This window comes from Aythya fuligula, chromosome 4, assembly GCF_009819795.1.
Source record: "Aythya fuligula isolate bAytFul2 chromosome 4, bAytFul2.pri, whole genome shotgun sequence".
Lineage (NCBI taxonomy): Eukaryota > Metazoa > Chordata > Aves > Anseriformes > Anatidae > Aythya > Aythya fuligula.
This window is the reverse complement of record NC_045562.1, coordinates 38,556,240-38,579,089: the sequence shown is the minus strand read 5'-3', so window position 1 is coordinate 38,579,089 and position 22,850 is coordinate 38,556,240.

Genomic DNA, 22,850 nt, shown 5'->3' with positions numbered 1-22,850 from the left:
TGACGCCATCTTTTACCTGTGGACTTTTATATAATATTTCCATTGGTAATTCATTCTGTGAATATTATGCTTGTATGCCTGTGCACCAACTAACCATTCAGTGAGTAGTACAGGTGTATTTGAGTGACATTTAAAAAATAAAAAATAAAACACAAAAAGTGCAGTGAAGCTACCACTATGTAAATAAAAGCAAAATCAAGATATTTTATTACCAGGATTGATGAGGTATGAAAAAGGAATAATCTGTTGTGATATACAGAGCATGTAGTTTTCAAGGCCGACAGATGAAAAAATCCTTAATACGAATCAAAAAAATGTCTTTTTTGGGGGGGAGAAAAGAGGGTCCTTTCCCTCCCCCCTTCTCCTTTAGCTCTTAATATAATGACTAGATCATTAGACACCCCTACTCTTAAATCACAATCAATGTTTAATATATGTTTTGTATCATTTTTATCAAACATTTTCCAGTTAAATTTAACAATAACTGATTTGTGACAAAACCATGTGAGACTAAAACAACAATAAAAATTCTATCAAGATGCAACAGAACAGTTTTTAAATAATTTTTCTATGAGTACGTGAGATCAACACCAAGGGAGGTGAAGAAAGAAGGGGAAAAAAAATAAAAAAAGAATAAACAACCAACAGATAGCAAACATCAGTGTTACTGAAAGTTAAAAATTTCTAAAGCACTTACTTTTTACTAGGCAACTTAATCCTAGTTTCAAAGCTGTTAAGAAGCCTAAACCACATGGATTTTCAATATCACTTAGGGCTCAGTTACACAGAGAAGTTCCTTCAGGCCCATATGTTACTAAGCCTCAGCTGCTATTCAGTAATTGCCTTCACTTTACGATAATTGTGATTTAGTCACAATAGTAGGCTGAGATAACTCGGCCTACAGTTAGAACACAAAGGGGACTTCACATGGTGTAGGCAATGATTACCAGAGTCACTTGTATCTAGTAACTTCTTCGCATGTCTTGTTCATGTATTCTAAATTTATTTTTAAAGAAGTTCAGTTTCAAAAGAGGGAGTAAATGCCATATAGAACTTCTTAAAGCCATATTTACGGTATTTATGGTATAATATTTGTATTTTTATATATTCATATAAATATATACATATCTTTATTCATATATATTTATATATAGATATTTATTATATATATCATATTTATGGTATCAATAGACTTGTATCTTTAATTGCTTTCTGAAAGTAGGATTTAGAATTAGATATTTATTTTATATGCTTATTATACAAGCTCCTTAATGTTTCCTTTTAACTCCAATATTTTACTCAGTATGTAGGAAAAGGTAAAAATCTTTATGTAAGGATAAAAATACTGTGCAAAAAAAAAAAAAGTTACATTTCTGCCTGATGTGAACAATTTGTTTTTATACTGTTTAACATTAGTTTTTAAATCTATATTATTAAAAACAGTCTAAAAGCTGCATCAGAAAATAAATGTTTCTTCCCCTTATGAACTGCAAAAAAATAATTTTCTATATGGCCTTTTAGCTGTTGAGGTTTTTTCTTTAAACAAAACCATGAAAACCAAAGATTGTGTAATGATGGATTTGAAGAATAATGATACAATATACTTGTTGAAAATAATGTTGATGCTGAAATGGGAAGTATAAGAATCATTGGAAACATTATGGAAACAGGCAACATTGAAATAGATTGTTCTGTTCCAATATGGGAAATTTATGAATATATTTTATTATGTGATTTTATAAGGTTCCTTTCTTCAAAGTATTATAGTTATTTCACTTAAGAAAATGTTTTAATCCTATTTTTTTCTGCATTTTAAGGTTTTTTGTTTGTTTATTTGTTTGTTTTGCATCTATGCCACTTCCAATTTCCATTTTCACTTTGTTTTAATGTCAGAAATCACAGTGAATCCAAGGAGATTCACGCAGAGATTACGTGTAAAATTCCCTCTAATTCTAGTTCTGATTCTTGAATAATGGTAAAAAATATATTCCAGAAAGACAAATAGTAACGAAGTAATAATAGTAAAAGTCTTAACACCCATGTCTTCAAGCATGAGTAACACTCTTTGGGAGTAAGTTTTGCACAATTTCAACCTGTCAGGATCAGTCAGGGGAGCAAATAACTTCAGGTTTGGGTTATCATGTTACTGCCATAGGTCTAATGTTTTTGTACTGCCACAGGTCTAATGTTTTATGTGGGCTGGATTCTGAGTATCTCTTAAACCAAAGACCTAAGATAGATTAATACTGATCCTCATCAGTAGAATAGTTAATTCTTAGATCATTTCTTTTTCACGCATATTTAAATATGGAGTTTGAAAGTCAATGTTTGTAAAGGCCCGATTAAATTCAAAAAGGTGAGAGATGCTGAAGAAGTGGTCTGAGGAGTGGTTTTCAGTGTGGTTATGCTGGTGTCAGCTGTTACAGATTCCATTGTAGCCTGACCTGATCCTTGGTGTCAACTACAATTAGATTAATTACAATTTCTACAGAAGGGCTTTAAGTACAGAGGATTTAATGAGTTCATGTGGTAGTATGATAGCGAAGCTGTCATGTGTGTATTGGTACATGGCTGGATGAAAATAATTGATGTCCTGTCTTAGTTGTCAGCTATCTTTCAGTTTAAGCATATGGCATGTGACTAAGCTAACAGAAGGGTGATATGTCACTGTCAGCATTTGGGTGTGCCTTTTCTCTGTGCATGGGATACCTGATAAGACATCAACAAAAATTACGGTAGGCTTGGGGAGCTGATTCTTCTCTTGATTAATTACACTAATTGAAGTTAAAGTCTGTGCACACATCAAGGGCAGAACAGAACCTTCTTAATTTGTCTCTTTCAGCACACCTGGCACCCACTCTTTGTGGAGAAGTTCAAATAAGTGTGGTCACATTAACATTTAAGGTTCATGTATAGGATACTAATAAATTCTGTCATCATATCAATTTTGGTAGGAGTCATTTGTTAGGGAAAAAAAAAAAAAGGCTCAAATGCCTTATCCATTGGATTCTGCTAAGCAATTCCTGAAAATCATACTCCATAATGATAATAGCAGTGACAACCTACTTAACTGGTTGTATTAAAATTCAAAAGTTTGGACTACAGTTTTTACCACACAGGAAAAGGTTCTCAAACCTATCAGTAAGAATGGGTCAAGTTTTCTGTTCTGTTGGCAATTAACTGATTCTTTGCATATTGAAGAAAGTACAAGTCTCTGTATTGACCCTTGAGTATGACTGGGAAAATTGAACAAATAGAGCAATTGTTTTGTTTTGCTTCTAAATGTGGAATCAGTTTTAGGGCCCCAGAGAAAAATTTTGGGAATTTATAATTGCTGAAGATTTGTTGAAGAGAAATGAGCTCTTGTCAGCTCAAAATTAATGAACTTTGTATTATTCCGATTTATGCTGCTTAGATAAAGCTAAATAAACCACAAATAATTATCTGTCATTTAAAAGTTTAAAAAAATATATAGATAATAATTTCCTCTCTTTCCTAACTACTGAAGTGGGAAATATCATCCTCTTTTGTAGATCATCTTGATAGCTGTAGTCAAAAAGTTGTCTAAAAGATTAGTACTGCTAGTATTCACATCCTATGTACTTATGAAGAATGCCTAAAACCCATCCATTCATAGCATAGCAGGTAAGCTAGATCTTAAGGTGAAGAATTAAAAAGTTCAAACAAATACAAATAACTGCTTACCCTGGAGAAGAGACAGTTTGGGAATAATCTCATCAGCATGTGCAAATGGCTTAAGTGTGGGTGCAAAGAGGCCGGAACTAGGCTCTTTTTAGTACAGGACAAGGGGTATAGAGCACAACTGAAGCACAGGAGGTTTCATCTAAATATCAGGAAACACTTTCTCATTGTGCAGCTTACCGAGCACTTGCACAGGTTGTCCAGAGAGGTTGTGGAGTTGTCATCCTTGGAGAGATATAAAAGCTGTCTGGACATGGTCCTGGGCAAGTGACTGTGCTCAAGCAGGGAGGTTGGACCAGATCACCTCCAGAGGTTCCTCACAACCTCAACCATTTTGTGAATGAAGTGAAATGTATTTGAGAATAAACATTTTACCTTTTGAGGGGCATAGTATTTCTTTTCTTTGGTAGAGCTTAGCAAGGTAGCATTCTTTGATCTCTGATTGAAGAATCTGCACTATTAATCACAGAATCATCTAGGTTGGAAGAGACCTCCAAGATCACCTAGTCCAACACTTCAAATGAGAATATTACAGTTAATTCTAGTTAGTTTTCTAACTCTTCATTACAGTCTTGTTGAAGATGAGCAAGAGATTTATACGTGTGTGTGTCAGGTCATGATGTTGATTCCAAGTGAGGGGTCTTAGTGCCAGTTTTAGAATTTCCTTGCCTCCAACTTAACGATTTGTGAACTAAAATGTCTGTGGAAAAGAAGGCTTAGGGGAGCCCTAATGGCAGTCTTCCAGTACCTGCAAGACAGAGGTAGTATCGTTGCAGAGGCGCGTGGAAGGAGGACAAGACTCAGCAGGCATAAATGAGAGATTTCAACCAGACAGAATAAAAACTTTTTCACCTTCAGATAAGTCCAGCAGTGTAGTGGGCTGCCCAGAGAGGCTGTGCAGTCTCTTTTTGTGGAGGTTTTAAAACCAATTGGATAAACCTTTGAGCAATGCACTTTGACCTCAAAGCTGACCTTACCATGAGCTTTTGGGTCTCCTGGGAACCCTTCCTGCCTGAATGAATCCATTAGATTTGAAAATAGAAGAATGCTATCATCCATTCCTCTCAATCAGATATATCTTAGAAGCATAAAGATATTTTCAATTATTTTGTGTTTCATTTTGGAAATTGAGAATTGTACCAAAATACTTCTGTTACTAGACATCAACACAATCTTGTAAATCATTACTTTACTATATATTCTTTATGCATAGTTTACATGGCATGATACTCCTGTTTTATGGCTGTTTGAAAGTTGAAATTTGGCAAGACGAGATATTTTCTTGAAGGCTGAAGTGATACTACCCATTTATTTTGTAGCCATTTCCTTAAAGATTGTATTCATGTGACTGAACAAATGACACCATTGAGGTTAAGGAAAATCTTTGTACCAAGAAACCTATTCTAAACATAGCATTTGAAAGAGAAAAAATGTATGCTACCTTACTTTAAGTCTTTCATGATACAAGCACATTATTCTGTCAATGCTATGACTGTTCTGGTTAAATGAATCTTTTTTTAAGAACAGAAAGGATTGATATTTTGATGTATATCCTCATAAAAATTTTGCTTACTTTCACCTTATGCCCATTGCTTTTGACTGGTTGAAGAAAAATCTTTATAAATTAACTTTTAAGTGCTTGAGCAGTGAAAAATCAAATTTCCATAAGCAGATTTCAGTAATTAATTTCAGCAATATTTTAAATTTTCCTTACCATTTGTTAAATAACTCTCTGGGATACTGTCTGCTCCCTGTGTACCTATTTATAACTCATGAAAAGTTTGCCTCTGAAAGTTCTAGTTTGTTAAAGGCAATAACATTAAGATTTTTTTTTCATTCAAGTACTTTTTTCAGGCCTACCAACTGTTCTTGCAAGTCTTTATTGAAAAAACATAGCAATTCATTGGAATCCTTAAAGAGAAATCCTAATGTTGGACACTATTTTAGTAATGGTATCATTAGTAGAGGCATTCTCAAGTTTAGTATGTTAGCATTCCCTACTTACAGCTTTATTCTAATGCTTAAAATGATATTTTTAAATTTCCATGCATGCTAATGCTTGTTTTGTGGTTTTGTTTTGTTTCTTTCACATTGGAAAGAGATTAAGAATGGTATTACAAAGAATACTAAGTAAACGAGGGTGCTTTGTTGGACAGATGTTAAGATGAAATTACTATACATAAAATGTTAAATTTTATTAGAAACATTTTCATAACACTGCAAGATTTTAGTTAAGACTTTGCTTCAGTTTATTTAATTATTTTTTCTTTAAAGTTACTGCGTGGCTACTTGACATTTTTTGACAACCTTCTGTAGTGACAGGACTTAAAAACAGTCTGAGAGAAAAATTGACATGAAATCCTGTACGTTGAGGGAACCAAATAGTTGGACAACATGGAAACCGAACGCTGTGGAATGTGAGTTAATGGTAGGAGGCAAGAATTATCTAGTTTTCATTGCTGAAGTCAAGTGTAACACACCACAAATTGTAAAACACCACAAATTGATAAAATAAGGTATGTTAATCAGACTAGTATGTACTCTTCTCTATTTAAGGAGTTGGTATCTATCAGCCTTGCTGTTGGACAATTAAGTGGCAAGAAAAATAATCACCATGTCTGCTGCAAAGTTTAGAAATATGCCCTCATTTAAACCTAAGCCAGAAATAACAAGTGCCCTGAAATGCCTATAACAACAGTAATGTCCCTTGGGTTAGTAGCTCTCTGCTTTTGCTTTTAAAACAGATAGAAAACTGTGCCCTGCATTTTTCATGTAGATGGGCTGATTATCTAGCTGTGGAATCCAAGACAGTTTCAATCTTTCTGGTTTCTAGCAGAGGAGCAGAACACAGTATATAGGATATGGGAAGACTGCATCCATCAAATTCCTTCTTTCACATCAGGACATGATTTAGCAAGGCAGTGCATTGATACTTTAAATGAGTGCTTGCTGCACAAATACTTAAGCGTATTCCCCTATGCATATATTGTTATACAAAGGAGTTGGTTCTTACAGTAGATATAAATCAATTGTTCAGATTGTAAACTGGTAAGGATTTATAGAGAACAAAGTATCACTGAGAAACAGTGCACTTACTAGTTCAAATCCAGTTTACTGAGCATTAAATTTTCTACACATGCAAAAGATGTTGTAGTTTATTTATTTGAACGGGCTTTTATATCATCTACAGTATCCCTACTTGGAAAATGAAGGTATGAGAAAGAAGGGAAAAAGTCCATAGTAAAGTAATTATATAAGGAGTAATATGGAGCAGTGATGTCTTTAAAGCTCTAGTCAACAATGGCAATAGAGAGGGCTATAACTCTAGCAGTTGAAATGTAAAATGGAAGTTAGAAAGTAAGTGAAAACTTGAGGAGTAATTAGCTAATAATAAAAAGAAAATCAATGAATGTATTTAAAGCAAGAATCCTTTTGCTTCTGCTGAAGAGTTGAAAGTAATTATAGAAGACGAGAACATTACAGGAAAATACATGATTTATTTACTCCATTGAAAACAAACACCCTTCCTCATTTTCTTGGAGCAACACAAAGCAAAACAAAACAAACAAACAAACAAAAACAACAGCGAAGGGCTACTAATAACCAAAGGTAGATTTATTTATTTGTTTGCTCTTTAATCTCTGAAGAAAGGTTGAAGAAGAAATCAGATTCTGGTACCTGTCAACTACACATGGAGTTCTCCTCAGATATTACCAATCTCAAAGTAACATCCCACCAAGAATGAAAGTGCTATGCCAGTGACTTCAAAGAGGTCTGGGATTAAGTTTGCATTACCAGGCTATACAGCAAATAAAGGATAAATATGTAGACAGCATTACAATAAATACAGTAAATGTTTAATGAAAGGGTGTAAAATCACAGATGGAAAGCAGCTCTTTTCAAGGCTCAAATATTAAAAACTGAATGTAGTTAAGAAAAGGGGATAAAATAGGTTTAATGTAAAAGCAGTTCCTGTCAGGAAATATTCCTTGGGAGGAATAATATCCCAAGGGGAAATAATGATACACGTATCATTTAGCACTACCATAGTTAGGTTGAACAACACATTCTGAAATACATAGTAATGAAGAGTAGAAGTCTGCCCTGTCAGGCCATTAATTTGTATTTGCTCTTCTTAATAAACCTCTTCTGTATTATGCTTATACAATGTAGAATGTATAAATACTTGATAGCCTAATACTTCTGTTGCATGTAGTACTCACACATATACAGTGATCTACATGTATAATTTATTTAACCATGCAGAAAAATAAGCCACAAGTATTCACAGGAAGAGAGTTAATCAATAAATCTTGGAATATATCATTGTGAAAAGGATGCTGTGTTTGTTGACTTTAAGACTGTCCAGGATTTAATTAACTTGATTTTTTCAAAGATGTTATCTGAAAATCAGACTCACCTAGATATGCATTTCATGCATATAATTTGAGTTTGCTTGAAATGATGTTGATATCAGTGATCAGATAATGATGCACTTATCTTGTTTCAGATCTTTATAGTTCAACATTGATGATGTATTTCTTGAGTGGCTTAAAATCTAGTGTAAATAAATAGTTTTCACTAAATGTAATTGTCAACCTCAAAATCCTAAAGAAGACACAAAGACTTCTAAGGAACTTCAATATTCTCCTTTTATTGAATTAACTACTTATAATCTCTTCTCAGATAGAAGAATAACATACCAGGCTTGATTTTATGAATGCATTTTTTAGAGTCATGACAGAGGAAAACAGAAGAGGTTACTTTCTACCCAGGGTGCCAGTACTTGCTTATGAGGGCTATAACAGATTTTATCCAATGAAATGGCAGTTTGAATGATTTTTTGTAGTGTTGAGATTTTCCTACTAAGAGCCTGCCAGACTGTCTGGAGCAGGCAACCTCAAAAAGCCTAGAAACAACAACAACAAAAGATTAACTATTAACAGTGGAGAAGCCTGCTGTGACTATGTATAGCAAAGCAACAGAATCCTTAATGCTTGATACATGGAGTGGGATGGAGTATGTAACTTTTTTTTTATTATTTTTTTTTATTTTTTTCAGGTATTTCAGTGACTGGAATCATAGAGTATCACAAGCTGGAAAGGATCCACGAGGGTCATTGAAGCCAACTCCTGGCTCCACCCAAAAACCCAACCCTATGTCTGAGTGCACTGTCCAAACAATACTTGAACTCAGGCAGGCTTGCTGCCATGACTGCTGCCCTGGGGAGCCTGTTCCAGTTCCTGAACACCTCTCAGTGATGAACCTTTTCCAAACACACAGCCTGACCCTCCCTTGTCCCAGCTCCATGCTTATCCTTGGGTCCGGTCGCTGTCCCCAGAGAGCAGAGCTCAGTGCCTGCCCCTCTGCTCCCTTCGTCAGGGAGCTGCAGGCCGCCATGGTCTTCTCTTCTTCTCTTCTTCTCTTCCTCATATGCCTTCCCCTCTAGAACCTTCACAATCTTTGTAGCCCTCCTTTGGACCCTCCTTGATAGTTTTATGTCTTTCATATATTGTGGAGCTCACAGCACTTTGCAGTACTCAATGTGAGGCCACACCAGTGCAGAGTAGCATGGAAATCTTAAAGAGAAATGTCATGTTGTCAGTTCTGTGAACCTATAGACCATTTAAACGTTTTGTTTTACTTGATAGTCTCAAATCCTATTTTTATCAAAATTTGATTTCGACCAAACGCTGTTGCCCAGCTAAGGAAAAAAAAATATGTCTGGGTGGAAATACAATAGTCTCTGCTTTTCTTTCATGCAGAGGAATAGTCAGAGACATTCAAAGCTATCAATAAGTCAAATATGTCCCTTCTGAGCAGGTGTCATAAATGACAGCATGAAACAGTGTCTTCAACCTGCTGACCTTTGAGTCCGGTTACTATCAGACTGCATTTTGAGAAATCTGAAGAGTATTTCCTGATGGCTTGTGAATCTTTACCTGTCTGAAAAATTGCACTGTGTGAATGCACAGAGTGATTTCTGAAGCTGTGACCTAATATTGTGTGCCTATATTATGACTTAAACTCAGTCTATCTAGTATCTTTAAAGATATTTAGGAAAACTGTAGGACAACATACTTAGTATACTGGCAGAAGTACACTGACATACTAACAGCTTGTGCCTATAGCTGACTAGATTTAAGTCAAGGAAGCAAAGGGGCGCAAAAAAAAAAAAAAAAAAAAAAAAAAGTCAGGAAGAATGATGAAACAGCTTAAACCTGTTAAACCTGAGAATGTTAAGAGAGGAACAAGTTGTCTGTTAACCTTTTTGAGGTAAACATCGTTTCTTTTGCATCCTCCTCCTTTGACAGCCAAGTAGATGTGGTCTGCTGAGAATTCCTGTTGCATTATGCATCTGAAGCATCATATGTGGGAGAACAGCTCCTCTGTGCTTCCTGGGAGAGCTTGGTTTGCAAGATAAATGCCTGAAACTGGGATTCCTGTATCCATGCCAAGAAGCAGTATCTAGGAGCCCTGACAGATTGCTGGTGAAAACTCAGGAGAGGTTTAAAGGCTGCGATTTAATTTTTCATCTAAATTGTTTGATCAATAACAATTTGAAGAACTTTATATATATATTTATAGAATCTAAAACTCATAGGTCCCCTGAACCTATGGGGTCTGGATCTTAACAGTTTTTCAGAATGTTAACTGAATCTCTTATGTATCAGTGATTTAAATGTAGTTTATGCAGTATAATTTTTAGAGAATATCACATGGAAGGTCATTAAAAGATACCAGCCATCTGAATTATTTCTAAATGATCTGCATTCTTATTTGTACAATAATGGGGCATCTGTGGTGTACATACTTGCTGGTAGTTAATGTTACAATATCATAGTTAGTGGTGATATGTGTAACATACATCACATAGCACAGATCTTAATATTTGGAATTTTCTTTTGAAGTGTGAGTCTTAAATTGTTCCTTGGCAGAACCTACAGGAATAAGGGATGACATAATTAATGGTTTGGAAAGGGATAGTCATTGTCATTTAACCAAAAGGACATAGGTATCTAAACTCATTGCTCCTTCACATTCAGCAATATACTTAGAAGCATTTTGCATGCAAATCCATTTACAGGTATATCCATTAAGTACTTAAACATCAACAAAACAGAAAATCAAATGCTTCTAAGGGCAAAGGATGGAAGAATTCTCTGTCATTCATGTAAAAAAATATTTATATGATAAATTGTCAGACTAAACAATGGTTTGCATTGATCTTGAATCAGTACTCTTTCTCCAACTAATTTTAGGCAAGATTGTTTATAATATTCAAAGAAATGTTTAAATATAGAACTGTACCTCAATACCATATGTCAAGTAATAGACAGGTCAGTGTTAATTCAGTAACATATTTGAGGCATAGCCATTTACTAGCAAGTAGAAAATGATAATCGGTGTTGGAATACTTCATTCCCACAGAATATATGAAGTTATATTTAAACTCATGTTTAGGATGAGTACTAACTCTCTAAACCCTTAAGAATGAAAAGCACTGCTATCAGGAGTAATTAGCTTTTAATTGTTATTGGTGAGTTGTTACATATGTGACTTTGTCAGATCTTGTTTGTTCCTTCTTTGTGCTTTCCTTCTTTCCTGTTTTTAACATCCATAGTATTTTATTCAGAATTTATCAATTTTGATTTCTCAGATAAAATAGCTAAATTAAATTCACAGTTATTAAAAATAGAAGCAATATATAGTATAAAAAAAAAAAAAAAAAAAGAAGCAAGAAGGTAGATTCAGTGCTTACTAGTATACTCCACTTTTCTAATTCCTCCAGTATATTTGAATTGTTCCCTGGTTTAATTCTACTAACTAGAGTAAAGAACACAGACGGTCAACAGATGCTGCACAGAACACTTAAGAGTGTTCAAGACCTTATCCCTTGGTGTTGATAACAGATCAATATCTGGCCAGATTTTGTGTTCTTTTCAGGGGAATACAATGATAGAAAAAAGCTTATTACTTTTGTAAGTAATTATTTGCTTAAAGACTCTGCCCCTTCTAAACCCCATTGCTTTTTGAGTGTCATACACAATCCGCACTTATCTTTGTCTCTAATCAATAGGTATTAGATATTCATCCAAAACTACTGTCTGTGTCATCTTTTAGGTCTCTATTCTTGGCTATGATGTCCTGATTTTTAACCACTTTAGGAGGACTTTTTTGAGTGTGGTGAAGTTTTGTATTCCTTTTAATTTGGTGCAACAGTAAAAAACATGTAAATTAAGAAGTGTAAGAAACATGTTCATTAAGTAGTGTAAGAAAAAAATGCTGTGATGTGCTAGAGCATTCATCATGTCACTCTCTATCAATATTTGGAGGCTCTTAGTTGTAAAGCCAAACAAGATTGTGGCCCATGAGCTGAGGTCCTCTCTAAACAGACCTTTTTCTTCTCTTTGCTTAAGCCTTCCAACACCGTAAAGGAGAGAGCAAAAAGATGAAGGAATGGTTTGGGTCTGACAGCTTCGTGCTACAGAGCAGCAGCTTTGCACGGAGCAGAAGGTGGTGACCCTTTCTTCATAAAGGAGAAATATCTACAGGCAGAGCCCTGTAAAGGGCCTTCAACTTTTTCATTCTTTTCTGCCACTTTCTGTAATATCTAGCTACCCTGAGGAAACGTTTCAGATTTCATTTCTTTTGGATTGTTTGTGAAATGTAGAAAAACAGATGTGCAAGTTAAGGTAGACTGTGGTATGGGAGTCCTATCTCTTGTTCAGCTGTGGTCCAGTCTCATGGGAAGTGGGATTTATCCGCAAATGCTACTAAACTGTGCTATATATGTGTGGCTTTATTAAGTGATGTTTGGCTGCCCAAAGCACTTGGGTGAATGTATCTCTGTCTGTGAATACTTTTTTTTTTTTTTTTTTTTCCATGTGCCCACTTGTGAAAGCTACTGCACTCTGTGCTCTCAGAATAATACTTCTTAGCCAGAAAAGAAGTTAATGAAAGTAAAGTCATTCTAGAGGACATTCTCAGAAACACAGTATAAAATAGAGGGGAAATGCCAGGGAAAGCAAATACAGTTTGTTGTATTCAGTCAGTTTCATTTTCAAATGCCACCAGTTGTTGGCATTTAGCCATTTGTTAGAGAAAACAGATTCCTCGTCTCAAAGTCCTAACGATGTAGTAGAGATTAGAAGGGAAAATTATAATTTATTTTGCGTAAAGTCCAAAGGCAAAATGCACTCAAGTTAGAAAAAAAGTTAATAATAATTGTCCTATTTCAAGCGCTGGCATTCTTCAGCATGATGATGGGGACATATTCAGGAAGAGGAGCTAATGAGCTGCTGTTTTCTAATCAAAGCAGAAAAATCTAGTGGCAAAATGACAGACTTTCCATTTCAGTGTCATTTACAAAATGACAAAAGTAGCCCCTTGCCTACTCAGTGAGGAAAAAATTACAAAGTTTATTGCTAATAAATATTTTTGTTGTTTTTCATAATGAACCAGGTGTATGTATTTAATTCAGTATATGTTACATAAAAAGGACATATTTACCATGTTTGTTACAGATTGTTGATTAGTTAAAGAAGACAGGTATTGATGCTCTTTTTCTGTCAATTTTTTTCCAGTTGAGAAAAAACTCTTTGTGTTCCATATGTATGTATATCTGTGTCTATCTGTCTTGATTAATAACAGATCCATAATTAACAGTAAAATTTCTATTTTATTAAGAAATAGACAGAAAGTGTTGAGAAATACTGATATGATCCCATAAGGAAAAAATGTGCTGTCAAGATGGTACGTTTAAAAACTACCCCCAAAAAATGCATTCTGAAGGGAGAAACAAAAATGGAGAACAATATAATAAACAGAACATCCTAGGAAAGGACTGTTCACCTAGTAATACATTGTTGCAGAGAAGGAGCTGACATAAAATAAAATAAAATAAAATAAAATAAAATAAAATAAAATAAAATAAAATAAAATTTGTTCTGAAAAATTGCTAAGAAAGCTTGACTCCCTAGATCTACTTTAAATCTAAGCCATTCTCCAATAAGTACTCTGACTTATCATTTGTATGCTCTATCCCTGCTCTGCAAAGCTCTACAAAGCAGCAGGAGAGCATAAAATATATATTTTTTTAATGTCATCTGCTCATATATTTCACAAGTAAATTGTCAGGTAAACGAGACTGATGAGTAAAACAAACGGGAAATCCTGGGAAAAAAGCATCTCTTAAGGCATTTTGAATATTTAACTAGCCGGAATTCCCTTCACTTACTAATATTTTATAAAGAAAACAGTAACTTTGTGCTTTAATTTTTCTGAGATTCATACCCAAACTTAGCAATAGAAATAATGTCTACCATAAATCATGCTGTGGTAGCATTCGCAGGAGGAGAAACAGCTCTTGAACAGTTGACATTAAATACATGTATATTTCAAATAATAATAGCAACACTATCTTTAAACTGGAATAGACTCAAAATTATGTTGAGGATATTTTTCTTCATGTGTGTACAAATATCAGTTTTCCTTCTGTGTGAGAGTCAAAAGAAAGGGTAGTTCATGAGTATACATGCACCTTCGGTGCCAGGTCAGTTCCATGTTGAACTTTTAATCTATTGCTCAGTTTCATTGAGATTAGTCAGAGCAAATACCGATTTATGACATATTGCAACTCTTATGTTAAAGGAAGCAACCTTAAGTGACTGAACAAATTACATCTGTAGTAAGGAAATGCTTCAATAGGAATTCTTCCTTTAGTCGGGTATGTTAATACTAGAAAACAAATCCATAAGAATTTTCAGATGTATCTATTGTTTTTTCCTTTACCAGTGGTAAGAACTGTTCAAACAAGGTATATGGAATTAGTGAGAGAACCTGCAATTTGATTTTGGCTCATGCATTGCTCCAGTAAATGTTAAATTTAACTGGGAGGGTGGTGTGTCTCCTTGCTGTTTGGCTTGATTCAGCTGAAGTCTTAGGACTTGGCAATGAGGTAGTTTAGACGCAGGAGATTTTGTAACTCATTCCAGGACAAGATTTCATAACTTAGAAGAGCTCTCAGAGTATTGTTCATCACACTTGTTCAGAGTTTCATCACATGTGCTCAGAGATTGGCAGCTGAAAGATTTGAGGTTTTGAGGTGAACAGTTTATGATATATTTCAAGTCATTTGCTATTTTTTCTTCTTTCTTGCCAACTTTGTTTTCTGAAATAAACACTCATTTTGCTGCCTGATTGTTCTTGTGATTTGCTCTTTTAAACTTCACTTGGATATTTTAACTTTATTGCTGTATTATAATTTTTTTTTCCCAATGGATGGCTGTCAGAGCAGCCACTTCAAATCTAGCCAATTTTTAGTCTCAAAATAAGTGTATCTGAATGATTTTTAGATTTGCAATTTAGCTTCAAAGAACACAAAATGCATGGGGTGGGAGAAAAACAACTGTCTGTGCTGTATTCACATTTAAGAATTCACTATTTTATTCATTGGGTAAAAAAAAATAAAAATAAAAAAAAATAAAAAAACTTTGCGTGTTTTGGAAGCCATCATCTTTGTTTCAAAAGCAGGTTTACCTTTTGCTTATATACAAATACCTAAATTAAAGTATTGAGCAAGTATGGATACACTGACAATTACATGCCTGGTATGAACTGTTCTACTCAGAAGGAAATGGCTTTTTGTGCCTGTATTTGTCTAGACAATTTTATTATAGAGATCATAGATGCCTTTCAAATATATTCTCATGCATGTATGGTTTGTATGGAAATAGTACGTATGAAGGATTGAATTGATGATATTTAACTGTATACTATGTGAAGTGTGTATAATATGTTGGCACAAGTAACTATGGTTAAAATGTGAGTATGAAAAAGATGAAACAAAAACCAATCTTTCCTAACACACAGCACAAATGTGCTTCTAACTGAAAACAAAGTTTTTGTAAAACCTCTCAGAGGTAAGTAATTTAAAATGGAGGTAGCATTAGATGACTATTAAATGTCCTCAATGTGGATGTTTCACCTGATCAAAAATAGTTTACCAGCTTAAGGATACATAATATCAAAAAAGGTACCTGCATTTTGTTGTGACTTCGTGCCATCTCTGTTTTTGTTTTGTTTGGTTTGGTTTGGCTTTTTTGTGTGCCATGGGAGCTTGTGAAGTCCAAGTTCACAGGTATGCTGAGGTCTGCTTACCAGCATATTATGAAGACATCTCTTAGAATAACTACGACAGAGTAGCCAAAACTGAGCACGTAACCCTTCAGTATTTCTCATCCCATCAATGTTGCTGTCACAAGCTTATCTACCAAATCCTTGACCTGCTTGAATGCAGTAGTGAGAGACCCAAAAAATTAGAAGAACATTTGCTTTGGGGGAATGGAGACATCCCCTTTTCATTCATTTCCCCCACCATGATAAGGAAAAGAATTGCACTGATTAGAGGCATGGCAGTCCCCAGGGGTCAGGCTACAAGGATAAGGTGATTAGTAGTAATAACATACTGTTTACATCCTATGTAGAAGTGATTAACCTCGGCCCCAAGCAGCTACCAGTAAAATGTCTATTCTGGGGTGAAGTATCTCACAATGCTTATTTGAGACATATCTTGTGCTACAAAATAGTAGCAGCCAAATGCAGTGAGAAAGTCAGATGTTTCATATGAGGTAGGGAAGCAGCAGAACTTCAAGTTCTCTGCTAAAGGGACTTCATAGAGAGTGTTACAAGGAAATGAGAGAAATGAAACAGCAGCTGCCTACATGGAGGCACAAATCACTCAAAGAAAATAAAACTGAGCCAGCGTGGCCACATGTATGTCTGGAGAGATATTTATAGTTGCAGCCCAAACACTGAGGTTGGGGAAGATGTGGAGGCCTCTTAATTGCTCTGAAAGATACTGCAGAATATCAGCATTTCAAGGACCACTAGGCTTCAGGAGCCATTCTTGGCAATGATCCTGGGCACCTTATAATTCACAAGAACAGATAAACTTAGATGACCAGGTGACACCCTGGGAGACCAGTTTTAAAACTAGTTAATGATAAGTTATGCTTTTGTTTGTTTGTTTATCAAAGACCCACTGAGTTACCAACTCAGGACTCCAGCTGATATTCAGATGTTAATCCAGCTCAGGAAGAGACATGCTGGGGGGTATGTGCATAGCTGCCTGCAGTGCAATGCATGGCACAAGATGTATGTGCCCCAGGCCATTGATCTAATTTGTACAAAATCCACATGCACACATAAAAGGTGAGAGAAGTCAGTTATTTGTAACAGTAAAATAAATCTTTCAGTTTGAAGTTCCACCTTTTAATTTTTATCAGTCTTGTACATCATGTGGCGGCCAGATACAATGAATGGTTAAAACTAAACTAAAAATGTCTGCAAGATTCTGCCAGCTAACATCTCAAAAAGAATGACACCTATACAGCGAGGAAGCTAATAGCACATATATTTACCCAGTGCATTGTAAAAACACTGAAGTAATTTTTGCATGTCTATTTTTGCTGTTTCCCATGGACAATTTTTTTGACATATTAGAAATAGAAAAATTTAATTAAAATTGATAATACTGAGCCAGCTGATGCTACTGGCCTTCTTACTAAAAGACAGCACAGTTTTCAGGAGCAGTGCTACAGAAATCCGAGCTAGGAGACTGTAAACTGGTAGTAAATTAGAATGGCAAATACTGTGATGGTAAATTCAGAATGCCAATATTAATTAGGAAAATTTATTTAAAATATGTTTTCCTATCAATCAATTCCTTTCTGTTAATGTGCATTTTCATATTTACCTACTTAGAAAAAATGCTGAACAGGTTATTCAAAAATTAAGTTAGAAAGAAATTCATATGTTGAGAATAGGTATAATCAAGCCTACCAAACATTATACTAAGCTATTTTATGCCAGTAATACAAATTATGCTAGGCTATTTTATACCAGGTTAATGCATATTAACCTGAATCTAGTCATATAGATACCTGAGATGGAGTATGTCTAGTTCTGACTTTTTGTCTGACTTTTTGTCTCAAAAATATTTGGAGAGTTAGGCAGTCTGATTTTAATCCGAATATTAGATGATGATACATTGATTTTTTCTACCAAATCTATCAAAATTTCATGTCATACTGAATTAACATGTCAGTTACAGAAATATAACTGTTTATTAAATATCCTCTTTTCATATGTAGAAAACAGTGATTCGATGATACTCATTTATATTTGTTCATGTATGAATATTGCCACCTTTAATTCTTCATTTTTTCTTGCCTTTTTAAAATTTTGAGACTAATAAGCCTGTCATTACATGGTTATCTTTTTATATGTGCATTAGTTTTTCTATCAGTTGCCTCATTCTCACTCAGTATTACAAGTCGTAATGGAAAAGAACATTAGTGGTTGAAAGTGTTTCTTGGAAAATTCTCACATGCAAGTTTTCTAGAGCTACTGACTGTTTAACTGTTTCTGTAGAATGAGAAGTATTTCATTATCACTTAAAACTCGTTTCTTTCTGCAAATGCAGAACAAATGTATAATGACTGGTTATCTGGTAGCTGCAAGTAATCTGCATGTATCTGTGTGTTTACACTTTCAAATTTTCAATAGTGTTTGCTACTGCCCCATTAGATGACAAATATTTTTTTTGACTTGTTGGAACTCATTTGCAATTCAGGTAAAGAAGAGCATTTTCAATTTCAGACAGGAAAATTTGGATCAACTGTTATCAGGGCGGTTTTACCATCAATAACCATTTCAGAAAGAAGTGCCCAAGTTCCTTCAGAAGAAAATAAAAACAAACCACAAAGTTTTTCTGTTTCCCAGGCTCCTTTACCTGCAGGGAAAACCATCTAGCAACTAATTTATATTATTGGTTTTGATTGCTAAAAGGGAAAAATGAAATACTCTAAGTCTTGAAATCTCAGGAATGATTAGAAACCTATGAGTCATTTTCTCATTTCAGTGCATATTTTCATAGTAGATGTGACTGCTTTTCATTCTCTCCAGCAAATTCAAAACAAAGCATTCTGGCAATACAATCATCATGCACTGACTTTCAGTCATTGAGTAGGCAGAGTTACCAAGTGTTTTTTGTTGTTGTTATTGTTTGTTTGTTTGCTTTTTTTAATGGCATATCATATCTTGTCTTCTAAATGTCATTCAGGAACCAAAAAGTTTGCTGTTCATGGTGAGAAGCATAATCATGAAACCAAAAGACTGTTTGCACCTGTTAAGAAAAAGGGCCAAGGCATTGGTGGTAGCAGTGGTATACAGAGACCTGGCTTGACACGATGTGGTGGTTTTACCGTGCTGGGCAGCTAAACCCCACAACCGCTCTCTCACTCCCCCTCCTTTAGATGAGGAGGGGGAGAAGTAAAGCAAAGAAACTCACGGGTTGAGATAAGGATAATTTAATTAAAGGGAAATAATTATAATAATTAAATAAAGACTACCATGAACTAAACAATTTAACTAAGGGGAAGTAAAAGGGAAAAGGGGAAAAAGGGAGGAAAACAAACAAACAAAATAAATGAAAGCTATATGGAAGTGCAGAGGAAAGAAATTACTCTCTACTTCCCACAAATGAGCGATGATTGACCACGTCCTTGAAGCAAGGCCTCAACGCACGCAGCCGGTGTTCGAGAGGAGGACCGTCTTCTCAACGAGAGCCCACCCCTCCCCCCTTCTTCCTGTTTCCACCTTTTATTGCTGAGTGTGACACCACATGGTATGGAATATCCCTTTGATTGGTTTAGGTCAGCTGCCCTAGTGATGTTTCTCTCCTCACTTTTTTGCCCACCCCCTAGGAGGGTTAGAGAAAGGCCCAATGCTGTGCCACTGCTGCTCAGCAGTAGACACAACACTGGTGTGATAACACTGCTGTTCCAGCTACAAGTACAGAGTACGGCACTGTATGGGCTGCTGCCCGGAAAGTTAACATTCCAGCCAGACCCACTACACACGATGGCAAGGAAACATAAGTGAACTTCATGTACTCTTTCTAGAACTTGAATAAATTCAACAATACGTGATGAATACAAAAGAATGAGATAAAATCTCTAAACATTTTGAAGTTTGAGGAATCAGTATCTGAAGGTTTTCTGGAACTTCATGATATTATCACCTTCTGCATTGAATTAAGTCTGTACCCTGGTTCAAGATACATTTGGATTGCAGATGGAGCTAAATTTTGTTCTCTTGTCTTAGTAAGGCAATTTATATAGTTTTATTTGTTTTTTGTTTGTTTGTTTTTTTTTTTTTTTTTTGTTTTGTTTTTAAATCTATAGTTATCAAGAGAGAAAGAAAAAGATTTCTGCATTTATAAAAATAGTATTTGCTAATGCTAACAAGTGTGAACATAGCAGCAGCAGTTCAGTGGAAACCACCAAAACTTCTGATTAAATTTAGCATCAGGCTTGTTTTGTTAGCTACAAAGTTTGTAACAGGTTTTGAAATCTGTTTTCTCCTTGTAGGTAATCATGTAGGTCATTTCCAATAAGAAGTTAGTTCAGTTTCAGTCATTGTGGTGTATCAGTAAGATTTTTTTTGTGTGTGTGATTTATACTTCTGTCTTCAAGCAATGGAACAAAATGATTGGCTTAATTTAATTTAAATGAAATTTCTATTCCTTTGGGCGAGATTTCTAAATTTATTTAAGCATTTTAAAATGCCTAATGTCATTCCTACCTTTAGGCTCTGTAGATACCTGTAGAATGCTGGCCTAAAAGCTTAAGTCATTTCAGAAAATAATACTTCCATTCTAAAAGACTTAAATGTTTGAAAAATTATTATTGCTTACGGAAACCATGTCTGCTAGCACATAACAGTGAGATCTTGTGGACCTGAACACAGGCAAAAATATGGTATTTCTTTTAACACTTTCTCAGCCATACAGCCCCCAGTGAAATACCAATAAACCTTCCAAATGTAGTCAAAGCAATAAAAGTTCTGGATGACAAAACAGAATGGAAGATATATAATCTTGTACAAGATAAGGCACCATTTTGTTATAGTAACCAAAATTAGCTCTTCAGTAATCAGCTTCTAGGTCATTTCCAACAACCTGAGTGACAGGAGCAAGAATATAGTTACCTTTCACATCTTGGACTATTAATTAACTGTCAGTACTGCATGGATCCTAAATAATCACTAAATAGGTCTACTAGTTTTCCAAGTATGTCACTGAATACAATATAATGTCAGTTAGTTGCAAGAAAAAACAACTAGCTTTTTGCAACATTAATCTTGCTCAGTGGTAGTGTTTGTTTGTCTTCTTTTGTTTTTAAGGGAAGTAAGTATAAATACTTGTTCCTGATGAATAGAGATGGTCACTACAATAATTTGTTAAGCATTTGTTTTAGGGAGAGTGAGCTTGCCTAGCAGCTACTCTGTAATACTGATTTTACAGAAAAACTCCTGAAGTTATTAAGTAAGGTTCCCACTTATTTCAAATAGCACCTTTCAGTAAAATAAGGAATAATTCATGACAGTGAGAACAAACCATGTGTATTGTACATGAAATTAGTGTACTATTTAATTCAATCAATAAAGTAATTCATAACTGAATAACATCCTGTTTGTTGTGGGCACTGCAGAAAAGAATATAGGCAATGCACCGAATAACATCATCTTAACTGCTCCCTGTCGTATTAGTTTAGTGAAGAATAATGTTAAATGGGTTTTTAGGACTGAGTTGTGGAAGTGTAAATCACAGAATGATAACAAAAGCTTGCAGGTTGCTGCAGGACAAAAACACCACATTTATAACATTTCAAGGAAAAAAATTAAATATGGTTCCTCCTTTTTTTTTTTTTTTTTTTTTTTTTTAAATTTCTTCTTCATTCATTTTGACTTTTTTACAATGTTCTCCAGTATTGTGCTGACTTCTGAGTAGAAAAAATTGCCACTTACATACCTTGCCAGAGCCCCTTCTGATGAGAGTATGTATAACAATGTGAATCAGGTTGCCTTAGTTGATGAAATCAATTTTGCTACTTTTTTATTCTTTTAGTGTAGGGAATCTACACAATTTTACTAGGTCTTATTCTTTCTCATAAGCTTGTACTGGGGTGGGAACACAAGGGTGGGCAGGTGGAAAGTTTCATGCCACAAACTGCAGTTACTCAAGGCACAAGTTAACTGCCTGGAATTGGTACCAGCAAATTTGAAACAGAATATTTAAGTAAATTCCAACTTTATGAAGAAACTCTGATAAACAGTAATACTTCTAAAGACTATCAAAGATAGTCTTTGTATGTATAATGTAGATGAACTTCAAAAATAGCACAGATTACACAGGTATTTCTAAAACAATAATTTGACCATATAATCTGCTGGATGTTTTTCCTCTGGTAAGAGGAGATGAATAATACTTTAGATTACTTGTATGTGTGGTAACTCAGAAAAACTCATAGTCTGTGAATATTGAAATTCTACTTTATTGCATTTCAAAGCATTTCCCTAATTGTTTATAAATTGTTTACAAAATTATAAAAATTGTTTTTAATTCACTTTATTTATTTATTTATTTTCCTTCCCCTGTTAATTGTGTGAATGGTTAACAGACTAGAAAGAATTTTTGTTCTATCCATGAAAAAGCTCTGTTTGTTACCATTCATAAAATGCTATGGTGCTTTCCATGCACATGTATTTTGGTTCACATAAGCCAATTTGGCACTTTGCTAGTTTGAACGTTCAGTTTTGCTGCACAGAACCTCAGGTTTTGTCTAGCATGAGTACTGCTTTAGAGAATGCATTTGGAAATAAATTTCTCTTTCTCTAAGAAGCAAAAGACTGTGGTAGAGAGTCTTTCTTTCTCTCCATCTCTCTCTCTCTCTCTCTCTCTCACACATAATATATGTATATATGTATACAAATGGAAGTATATACATGTTTATGTATGTCCTTGTCTGCAAAAACCACAATTGCCAATGTTTTTTTTTTTTTTTTTTTTTTTTTTTTTTTGTATATTTCTAGTTATCCCTTTCTAAAACTACATTTGTTTTGTTTCCTTAAATAGCCTCATAAATGGTCTGCAGCAATTTGTCTTCCACCTGTTACAGGCACAATGCAAGCTTCCCCTTAATTTACTTGACCTGCAGCTAAACCTTCCCCGATCTGAGATAGCTAATCATTTCTTATTTTGCCTTGTACACAGTGGTTTCATTTCCTTGTATCATAATCCT